Source organism: Bison bison, unplaced genomic scaffold (assembly GCF_000754665.1).
Source record: "Bison bison bison isolate TAMUID 2011002044 unplaced genomic scaffold, Bison_UMD1.0 scf7180017864104, whole genome shotgun sequence".
Taxonomy (NCBI): domain Eukaryota; kingdom Metazoa; phylum Chordata; class Mammalia; order Artiodactyla; family Bovidae; genus Bison; species Bison bison.
In genome coordinates, this window is record NW_011494676.1 from 316,042 (window position 1) to 328,027 (window position 11,986).

General features: G+C 36.3%; 1 protein-coding gene and 1 pseudogene across 1 annotated transcript in view; one reads left to right on the forward strand and one right to left on the reverse strand.

Annotated features, from left to right (window-relative positions):
• GOLPH3L (golgi phosphoprotein 3-like) overlaps positions 1–11,986 on the forward strand; it is a 48,473-nt gene that overhangs the window by 5,005 nt on the left and 31,482 nt on the right. The window lies entirely within an intron of this gene.
• LOC104987663 lies at positions 2,549–3,370 on the reverse strand (annotated as a pseudogene).

The window sequence follows — 11,986 nt, forward strand, 5'->3', positions numbered from 1 at the left end:
GAAGGGGTTTTTCTAACAGTTTTCTGTTTCTCTACTTGGAGAAAATTTCATAGATATTCACCTAGGGATAAATCATTGAGCATTTCACTTTTATGTACTCTGTTCTGTGTGCATTATATTTCACAATTCAAAAGATTTTTAAAGTAAATAACAATTAAAAAATAAGTTTTTCCATGTTAGAACAGTAAGTGCAGAGGAAGTTGGAGAGAAGAAGGATCATCATAGGTTGGAATAATTTGGGGAAGAACAAAAGGCAGCGAAGGACCTTTAAGAATGGGTGTTATGTTTGTACGCTTAGTTGTGTGACTCTTGGAGACCCATTGGACTGTAACCTGCCAGGTTCCTCTGTCCATGGGATTTTTTAGGCAAGAATAGTGCCATTTCCTCCTCTAGGGGATCTTCCCAACGCAAGGATCAAACCCAGACTCCTATGTCTCCTGCATTGCAGGCAGATTCTTTATCTACTGAGCTATTAGGGAAGCCCATGCTGCTGCTGCTGCTGCTGCTGAGTCGCTTCAGTTGTGTCCGACTCTGTGCGACCCCATAGACAGCAGCCACCAGGCTCCCCCATCCCTGGGATTCTCCAGGCAAGAACACTGTTGCCATTTCCTTCTCCAGTGCATAAAAGTGAAAAGTGAAAGTGAAGTCACTCAGTCGTGTCCGAATCTTAGCAACCCCATGGACTGCAGCCTACCAGGCTCCTCCATCCATGGGATTTTCCAGGCAAGAGTACTGGAGTGGGGTGCCATTGCCTTCTCTTCGGGGAAGCCCATAGATTTACATAAATGGAGAGAATGGAACTCATCAACTTCTGGATGAGTTACCAATGGTATCTTGAGCTTGATGAATTTGGGAGATAATTGAGTACCAGTATGACTAAAATATGTACTTCCCTGGTGACTCTGTGGTAAAGAATCTGCCTGCAATGCAGGAGACATGGATTCAATCTCTGGATTGGGAAGATCCCCTGGAGAAGGAAATGGCAACCTACTCCAGTATTCTTGCCAGGAAAGTTCTATGGACAGAGGAGCCTGGGGGGCTACAGTACGTGGGGTCACGAAAGAGTCAGAAACAACTTAGCTGCTAAAACAACAACCCAAAACAGCGATTGAAGCAGGTGGTATTCTTAGAAAACAGTGATCTCATTGTTTTCTCAAAATTGACAAATTAGATTCAGATCAGAGTAGAAATGATTTTGAGTGCCAGGCAAGACTTGTAGACTCTTTCCTTTAAGTAAAAGGGAATCAACCTAATGAAAACAGCAACATCCATTTCATTTTTGTGTTTAGTTGGAGAATATTTTTGCTCTATTTTCTTTGGTATATGTTTTGAGTATATGTTTTGGTATATGTGTAATTTCATGTTTTTACATCATTTGTTTGTGACATGTCAAAAAAAAATTCTTAAATGTTAACCTTTGCATCCCAAAGTTAACTTTTGCTGAAGATTTCCATTAAATTTTCTGTGTAGAACCTAATGCTATAACTTTTTTAGATTATATTTTAAAAAGCTGTAAGAAAATAACATAATGAGACTAATATTTCAAGAATTGTAAGCCTAGAAAGAAATTATAGTAGGTTTTATAACGGCAACCCACTCCAGTACTCTTGCCTGGAAAATCCCATGGATAGAGGGGCCTGGTGGGCTGCAGTCTATGGGGTTGCGAAGTTGGACACAACTGAGCGACTTCACTTTCACTTTTCACTTTCATGCATTGGAGAAAGAAATGGCAACCCACTCCAGTGTTCTTGCCTGGAGAATCCCAGGGACGGGGGAGCCTGGTGGGCTGCCGTCCATGGGGTCGCACAGAGTCGGACACAACTGAAGCGACTTAGCAGCAGCAGATAGTCAAGTTGCTTGTGAAATATTACTGTCATACTTTCTCAAAATTCTTCTGAGGAGTAGCTGCCATAGACTGGTTTAAGATATTAAGCTTCATTGTCTTATGAAATCAGGAAATTTAAATACATGTTGAAGAGTCTAACCTTTCAAATACATTTAAAATTAGATATTTCCTCAGTTCAATAACACTCAGCTTAACTGAGAAAATTAAACTTGAGTACCAGCGTGACCAAAATAAAATAGGTTTATTTCCTGTTGAAATCAAGATCCTGTTTGTTATTATCGCCTTTGTTAAAAGTTTTTTTATAGATACTAATATTGACTTATGGACAGCTAGCGCTTTAATTTTTTTTTTTTAAATATAACTAAAGAACATTTATTTGTTTTTCACCAAGATTTTATCTTGAGGACGTAACTAAACTGCGCCTCCACTCCCCACCCCAATTTGAAGGAGGATTAGTACAGTGGATGTTATAAAGCAGGTATGAACAGTTTGAGGGACCGGAACCAAAGTTAACTGACAAAAACCAACTTCCATCTAAATCATCATAAAAATGTTTAAGTAAAAAAACGGGGGGGAAAGGGGTTTTCAGATTAAACAAGATCATCATATTTTATCTAATACATTCAATTCTGGCTGCTGCTGCTAAGTCGCCTCAGTCGTGTCCGACTCTGTGTGACCCCATGGACTGCAGCCCACCAGGCTCCTCCATCCATGGGATTCTCCAGGCAAGAGTACTGGAGTGGGGTGCCATTGCCTTCTCAGTCAATTCTGGCTAGGGTATACCAAAATGGAAACAGGATAACTATAATACGAAATTTCCATTACAGCACACTGCACACACCTGTGTTCCAAGCCCACCCCCGTTCCCCTAATGCTTGCAAACTCAACTATTTCCCAGCCTGTTGGGCCTGTTGACGAAGGAGCATGTAGATCTTCTCTTTAATCCAGTCGTTGTTATAAGGCTGGTATATCTGGGTATCAGCTCGGTAAACAAGGCATCTGAGACCTGCCAGGTCATCAATAAAATCAAACAACTGACTGATATCATATGTGATAGAGGGGCTGTTGGGATTCATTCTCTTCAGATGTTCTTCATACATTTTACAAACACCTTCCATACACTCATTCACAGATTCATAGTCAGCATAAGTTCTGCCTTCTGGCCTCTGGTAGGCTGTACCAGCAAGATGGTGTGAGACATCGCGCCAAAGTCTCCTGCTGTAGCCGATGCCGACTCCGCCACCGCACCTAATGCTTTAATTAAATTGCTAGTATATTTTAAATTTCTCCTTTATGAAAATCTTTATAATTAAGTCACCTATAAGAAGCGTGAACCTACTAATGCTTTTGACTTTTGGTCATAATCTTTTAAATTTGGATAGTGTTTTTTAACCCTTTTCCCTTCCTTGCAAAACTCTATCTTAATGCCATTTATTGATTACTTATATGCACTCTAAAATCAACTGCAATGGTGATAGCAGCCATGAAATTAGAAGACAATTGCTTCTTGGAAGGAAAGCTATGACAAATCTAGACAGTGTATTATAAAGCAAAGACATCACCTTGCCCACAAAGATCCATATAGTCAAGGCTATATGGTCTTTCAGGTAGTCATGTATAGATGTGAGAGTTGAACCATAAAGAAGGCAGAGCACCAAAGAATTGATGTTTTCAAACTGTGGTGCCAGAGAAGACTCTTGAGAGCCACTTGGACTGCAAGGAGATCAAACCAGTCGGTCCTAAAGGAAATCAACCCTGAATACTCATTGGAAGAACTGATGCTGAAGCTGAAGCTCCAATATTTTGGCTACCTGATGGGAAGAGTGGACTCATTGGAAAAGATCCTGATGCTGGGAAGCACTGAAGGCAGAGGGAGAAGAGGGCGACAGAGGATGAGATGGTTGGATGGCATCACTGATTCAGTGGACGTGAACTTGGGCAAACTCCGGGAGATGGTGAGGGACAGGGAGACCTGGTGTGCTGCAGCCCATGGTGTTGCAGTCAGACGTGACTCAGTGACTGAACAACAACAACTATGCAATGTAACATAAAAGCTTTTCACCATATTTCTCATCTCACTGGAGTAAAAATTGACAGTATTGTTCACTGGTATTATGAAAATGTGTTTTCTTTTTTTAATTTTTATTTATTTCTTCTTGGTTGTGCTATGTCTTTGTTGCTGCACGTGGGCTTTGTCTGGTTACAGAGAGCTGAAGGTGGGAGGAAGGGGTTACTCTCTAGTTGCAGTGTGCAGTCTTATTGTGGTGGCTTCACTTCTTGCTGAACAAGGCCTCTAGGCACGTAGGCTTCAGTAGTTGTGATGCACAGGCTTAGTTGCCCTGGGGCATGTGGAATCTTCCTGGCTAGGGGTCAAACTGGTATCCCTTGCCTTGCACTGAACCACTGAACCACGAAGAAAGTCCCCTGGAAATACATTTTCATTCATTCATTTAGTCACCAAAAATCTATTGAATATCTCGTATATGTCAAGTGCTGAATATTAGAAGAAAACAAAAACAATAGTCCCAGCTTTTGAGATTATTTATAGTCTATGACCTGAGAGTGGTTGGAGAAGTTAGGAGAGGGGTCAGAAAAGTCAGCTGACTGTTGCGCTACAGTGAGATATATGCATACTATATTCTGAGCACTGAGGGAACAGAGACGAAAGATACCTAACTTGGATAGGTATGGAAAATAATAGGTGGGAGAGGGAAAGAGAAAAGATATTGGGTAAGACTTATGGGAGGTGATAAGTCTTAATCTGAATTCTGAAGATGTGCAAGAGTTAGTCAGTGAAGAGAGACAGTTTCTAGGAAAAAAGAACATCAGTTGCATGTTTATAATAATTTCAGTGATCCATAACTGGAATAACCACAGATATTTAAATGCATCCCATTTCCTTTAAATGAACTTAGATGTTTTAAAGAAGTACCAGAGCTGGACATCCAGTTGTGTGTTTTATTGTTTAACTTTTCAAAAATTATAAAATACAACCCATCCAAAAAGTGTTTAAAACACATATATAAAATTTAACAAGTAGTTTTAAACGCTCATGTGGCTGTCTTAATTGCAACATGTGGAGTCTTTAGTTGCGGCATGTGAACCCTTGGTTGAGACATGGGATCTAGTTCCCTGACCAGGGATTGAACCTGCATTCACTGTATCAGGAGCATAGTGTCTTAGCCACTGAACCACCAAGGAAGTCCCCCAAAACAAACACTCATGTAACCACCAGCAATAGAACATTGTCAGCATCCTAGAAGCATCATCTTGTGCCCTTCCCTAATCACATGCTGCCCTGCCTCCCTATAGTTTTAACGTGTATAAATCCTTAAACAATATATTTCAGTCTTGCTTGTTTCTTAAACTTTATGTTTTGGGGTTATACTGTCATGTATTCTTTTGTTCAGTTATGTTCGAAATCCATCCATATTGTTGAATATAATTTAAATCAGTTCATTACAGTGTAGTATTTGATTATATGAATATATGGCCATTCTACTAGTAAATGGACACTCAGGAGTCCATTATGAATAGTGCTGCTAACAATATTCTTGTACTTTTACCAATTATGTTCTTTCAAACAATGTCACCATTCATACCTATAAAATATATATTCATATATATTTTATATATATGAATATATATATAAATATAAATATAAATATATATATATTTTTATATATATGTTCTTTCAAACAATGTCATTTATACCTATAAAATATATATTCATACCTATAAAAAATGATAAACTGAATAAAACTTTCACTTTAAATTATAAATCTAAAATATGTTAATGCTTATCTTTTCAAACTTACTAATGATCCTTCATCAATTGTAATTTACTCATTATTTATTAGCAATGGGAGATTGGAAGTGCCAATTTTTTTAAAGCTGGTTAAAAAAATAATCTCAGTGAACAATCTGTAAGTTAAAAACAAAATCAGCTGCAATAAGTTAGTATACAACTTGTGGATGAATGGCTATAGGTGGAGAAAATTGCTCCTCTTTGAAAGTTGCTCAGTCCAAAAACATTTTATTACAATCAAAAGATTAAAAGTGTAATTTATAATTTAGGTCACAACCTGGTCTTTTAGTTTCCTGATTGCACAAAATGAACAATAAATCTCTTGTCACTAGTATTGCCATTGTGAATAGGGCAAGTGTATCAGAAAGACTCGTTTGTCAGCTTTTATGGTTTTAACGTAGGCTGTTACCCAAAAAAAAGAACTTCTGTTTTGCTCTTTTTTTTTTTTTTTAATGTCTAGTCAAGTGATCCCAAAGGATTATTTACTGTTGGTTCAAAAGGTAATAAACTGGGAGACCAAAGTCCTATTTTAACAGTAGGAAAATATAATTTAAGCTGTTTCATTGAGAGCCTCCTCTGTATATGTTCCCCAGTACCCAAATGCATGCTGTTTTAACATTTCTGGTATTGACGTTAAGACAAAAGCCATCCACTTAAATTTGGACTTTTGGCTCTGACCACTGCTTCTGTAAACTTGATGTGAGCCATTTCATCTCTTTTGTCTCCCTCTTCATATTTTATTAGTATAGCAATAGAGTTTTCAAAAAAGTTTGTGCTTTCTCTTTCTTGATCCTGCACAGCAAATATCATCCTCTCTTTATGGGAGTCAAAGTTAAACTGGAACAATAAATTGTGAAATTTATGTTCAAGTTGAGCATATATATACTGACATGTTTCAATTCTCATTTCCTTTTCTGTGTATTCTGTAACTCTTTTCTTTGTTGTTACCATGGGGATTACATTTAACATCCTAATGTTATAACATTTTAAGTTGAATTTATACCAACTTAAATAACACACAGAAACTGCTTCTGTACAGCTCCACCCCACCCCTTTTAGTTATTGATGTTACAAAATTACATCTTTATATACTTTATGCCCTCAAACTTAAACTAATTACGCTGCGTTAGTCTCTTAAATTATGTACAAAACAGAATATAGAATAACAAACTAAAGTTACACCAATACTTGCTTTTAGACTAATGTTTTAAAGTGTATTAGTTTCTTAAATCATGTAGAAAACAAAAAGTGGAATTGCAGATCATTTTTACTATAATACTAGCTTTTGTAATTGTCCATGTGTTCACTGACGTCTTTATTTCTTCATACTGCTTTGAGTTACTGTCCAGTGTCCTTTCATTTCTATCTGTAGGGTACCCTTTAGTATTTCTTGCAGGGCAGACCTAGTGGTAAGGGACTCCCTGAGCTTTTGTTTATCTGGAAATTTCTTAATTTCTCCTTCATTTTTGAAAGATAATTTTGCTGGATAGAGAATTCTTGGTTGACAGGTGTTTTTCCCCCCCTTTTTGGAATTTTGAATATATTAGCCCATTGCCTTCTGGTTTCTGAAGTTTCTGATGAGAAATCTGTTGATAATCTTATTGAGGCTCTCTTGTATGGGACGAGTGGCTTCTCTTCTATTGCATTCAAGATTCTCTCTTTGTCTTTGACTTTCAGCCATTTGATTTTAATGTGCCTCTGTGCATATGTTTGAGTTCATTCTATTTGGAGTTCATTGAGCTTCTGGATGTTTATATGCATACCTTTTTATCAAACTTGGGAAATTTTAGACCATTATTTCTTCAAATAATCTCTCTGCCCCTTTTGCTCTCTTCTTCTTGTATACCCAAAGTGTGTATGTTGGTTTACTTTTGTTGATAACCCACAATTCCCTGGGATATGTTCATTATTCTTCAATCTTTTTTCTTTCTGTTCCTCAGACTCAATAATTTCCATTTGTCCTATCTCCAGGTATGTTAATTCTTCTTTCTGCCTGCTCAAATCTTCCTTTAAATCCCTCTAGTAAATTTTTATTTCAGTAATTATACTTTTAGTTCTAGAATTCCTTTTTGATTTATTTTTAGGTTTTCATGTCTCTTTACTGATATTTCCATTTTCTTCATACATTATTTTCCTGACTTTCTATATATCTTCCTTTAGTTATTTGAGAATCTTTTGTTTTAAAGTATTATTTACTAGGTCTGTCATCTGGTCTTTCTGGAACAGTTTCTATTGTTTTTTTTTTTTTTTCCCTTTGAGTGATACTGAACTGTTTCTTTGTATATCTTATGATTTTTTGACTGAAAATTGGACATTTGAGTGTAATGATAGGTAACTCTGGAAATCAGATTTGCTGGGTTTGCTGGGTTTTGTTTTTTCAGATTTATTTAGGTGTAACTGAAAAAATTGTGAAATTAAGTATACAACATGATGATTTTGTATATGTATACATTGCAATAAGATTACCCCATCACATTAATTAACACACCCATCACCTAATGTATATTTACCTTTGTGTCTGTGTACGAGAGAACATTTATTCTCTTAGCAAATTTTGGTTATACAGTACAGTGACATCAGATACACATCACCATATATAAAATAAATAAGAATTTACTGTATAGCACAGAGAACTATATTCAGTATCTTATAATAACCTAATGGAAAAGAATCAGAAAAAAGGAAATATCTATATCTATCTAACCAAATCACTTTGTTATATATCTGAAACTAACACAAAATTGTAAATCAAGTGTACTTTAAGAAAAAGTAGATAGCAATATAGTGTTGTCGATATAGTCACCGTGGTATACATCAGAACCTTATTCATTATGTAACTGAAAGTTTGTACCCTTTTACTAACCTCTCCCTGTTTCCCTCTACTTCCCAATCCCTGGCAACCACTTTTCTACTCTCTGTTTCTAGGAGCTCAGTTTGTTTGTTTTTAATTTTACATGTCAGTGATACCATGTGGTGTTTATCTCTCTCTCTGGCTTATTTCACCTCCAGGTGAAATATCTCTGGGGCATAATGCCCTCCAAATTCATTCATGTTGTCACAAGTGACTAGATTTCTGTCTTTTTTTGAGACTGAGTAATATTTTTTTCCTTGATCCATTTACCCATTGATAGACACTTAGATTGTTTCCATACTTTGGCTATTGTGAAAAATGCTGCAGTTTAATACAGATATCGTTTTGCAATAGTGGTTTTGTTTCCTTTGTATATATACACAGAGGTGGAATTGCTGGATCATATGGTAATCCTGTTTCTAATTTCTTGAGAAACCTCCACACTGTTTTCCATAGTTGCTATACCAGTTTACATTCCCACCAACAGTATACAGAAATTCCCTTTTCCCACATTCTTGCTAACATTTGTTATCTCATCTTTTAAATAATAGCCATTCTCACAGGTATGAATTGTTATCTCATTGTGGTTTTTTTAAATTAACTTATTTAAATTAATTTATTTGACTGCATCAGGTCTTAGTTGCAACACATGTGATCCTTAGTTTCTGTATGCCGGCTTTTAGTTGTGGCATGTGGGATCTAGCTCCTTGACTAGGGATCGAACCCCAATCCCCTGCATTGGGAGCGTGGCATCCCAGCCACTGAACCAACCAGGAAGGTCCCTCATTGTAGTTTTGATTTGTATTTCCCTTATGATTAGTGATGTTGAGCTCCTTTTCATGTGCTTGTGGGCCACTTGTATATTTTCTTTGGAAAATGTCTGTTCAGGTTCTTTGCCCATTTTTAAATTGCACAATATGGTTTTTTGCTATTGAGTTATATGAGCTCCTTGTATGCTGTGGATGTTAATCACTTATTGGATATATGGTTTGTAAATATTTTCTCCCATTCCATATGTTGCTTTTTCATTTTATTGATGGTTTCCTTTGCTGTGCAGAAGCTTTTTAATTTGATGTAGTCCCCTTTTTTATGTTTTTGCTTTTGTTGCTTGTACTTTTGGCATCAAGTCCAAAAAACCTGGAGAGAGAGCTTACCCTCTGTGTTTTCTTCTTGTAGTTTTACTGTTTTTCAGGAGTTATGCTTAAGTCTTTAATTCATTTTTAGTTGATTTTTGTGTATGGTGTAGTGCTTTTTTTTTTTTTTCTTTTAAATTACTGTGGGCTATCTCTGTGCTGAGAATTAGCCTAAGGTGTAAAATTAAGGTCTTTTCAAATCTTTTCTGAGCCTGTGCCTTTCCTTGGTCATTTACAATAATCTTCTAATTTCCCCTGTGTATGTAGTTGCTTTTGAATGTCCTAGTCTTTGGTATCTGACTCCAAAAAGGAGACAAGAGAAAATGAAGAGGAAGAAAAAGGCATCAACCCTTTAAATCACCTGGCAGTCACTTCAGCCAGAAGGTGAAGGGCTTGCAGCAAACTAGGGAGGTTACAACAATGGTCTCTGTGTCTGCACTTCCATGATCAGAATGCAGTTCCCTATTATTTGGATGGCAGAGTCCATATTGCCTACCCTAGCTCCTAGTATAAGCTGCATATAAGCCACATGCATGGCTGCCTGCCATGGGATTAGGGGATGGGAGATGGGTAGCCTATGCTAAACTAAAATTTGAAATTAACTGGAATTAACTGTAATTAGTGATCCGTGGCTTCCCCTGGAAGTTGCAAACCTTCAATAGCTTCCCAAGTTCCAAAATCCTTATATCAGACAGATTGTACTGATAAAATTGTGTCTAGGTGGGAAAACAGATTTCTGATACTTCCTATAAGGCAACTTCCCAGAATCCCCACATTTCTTTTTTATATATTCTGGCCATGTTACTATCCCCATAACATGTTAAATTCTGCATTTCTTTACAAAGCCCATTACAAATCAAAAAGTGACCTTGCGATTCTCTAAATTGCCTTGCATTTGTCATACCTCTCAATGTCTTTAGTTACTTCATTTTCTAATAGTTTTATGGGCAATCAAAAAGGTACAAAATTCCAGTTAAAGTCCTGGAGATATAATCTTCACGATGATAACTATAGTTAATAATAGTGTATTGTATATATTAAAGTTGCTGAGAGAGTAGATCTTAAAAGTTCTTGTCACAAGAAAAAAATTGTGATTAACTATGTTTGATGTTGAGATTTATTGCCAGGATCCTTTCACAATGTGTGTGTGTGTGTGTGTGTGTGTGTGTGTAGCATCATTCGGAGAAGGCAATGGCACACCACTCCAGTACTCTTGCCTGGAAAATCCCATGGACAGAGGAGCCTGGTGGGCTGCCGTCTATGGGGTCGCACAGAGTCGGATGCCACTGAAGTGACTTAGCAGCAGCAGCATAGCATCATTATGTTGTATACCTGAAACTAATGTAAAGTTATATATCAGTAAAAGAATAGTATCCATATAAATTTATAATTTAAAAATTGGGAAGTAAAGGAATAAAGATGGGAGAAAGTATAGGAGAGATATTAACTTTATCTTTTATAGTAAGAAGTCAATTAGATATTGTCTAAAATTGAAACATTTGAACAACAAAACTCAAATTCTCAATAATCTGTTTTCTTAACCATAGAAATAAGTCTGTTAGGAAAATCTCTTGTAATAAGAAAATGATTGAAGTTCAGTAATTCCTTCTCTTTGTGTGAAATTTCAGTAAAATTGTATTTATTACATTTTACTTTAAAAATAGCACATGTATGGGGGTGAAAACACCTTCAGAGAAATGAAAGCTAAGGAAGCATGCACGAGCTATAAAAAATGATAAAGTCCTTTATGAATGATGATAATATCAAAACAAAACTGGGAAATACAGGAAGGAGTAAAGAGCACTACGAACAGTCAATACTTGGATAAACATTAGAAACTATTCTCTTTTCTTAATTTCTTCATGGTAAACTATCAACATTATATTGTGAAATTTTTCAGAAAAAAAAAAAAGAATATGGTATGACATAGTTCTGTCTTAGATATTATGCTAGTGGGATGAATACTGAAAATAACTAAAGTACCTCATGGTACATATTTTCAAAAAAAAATAAAAAAGAAGACCGTGGTGAGAATTTTTCTCTCTCTCTCTGACAGGGGGAGAGGTGAGACAGTAGAGGGGATAAGTACTTTGTGGGTTAAGGAATATAAATAGTATAAATAACATATGATATATGCACTATTATTATACCCATTTCATACATGAGAAAACAGAGGCATAAGGAGTTTGAGGCTTGCCCAAGTAATGGAGATAGAATAGAATAGTTATACAGGTAGTTATAAAAGTCCCAGTAGGGGATTATAGATAGAAAGGGGAAACCTGGGGAAAAAAAAAAAAAGAAGTATAAAAAAAAAAAAGACCATTCCCATGGAAAAGAAATTCAAAAAA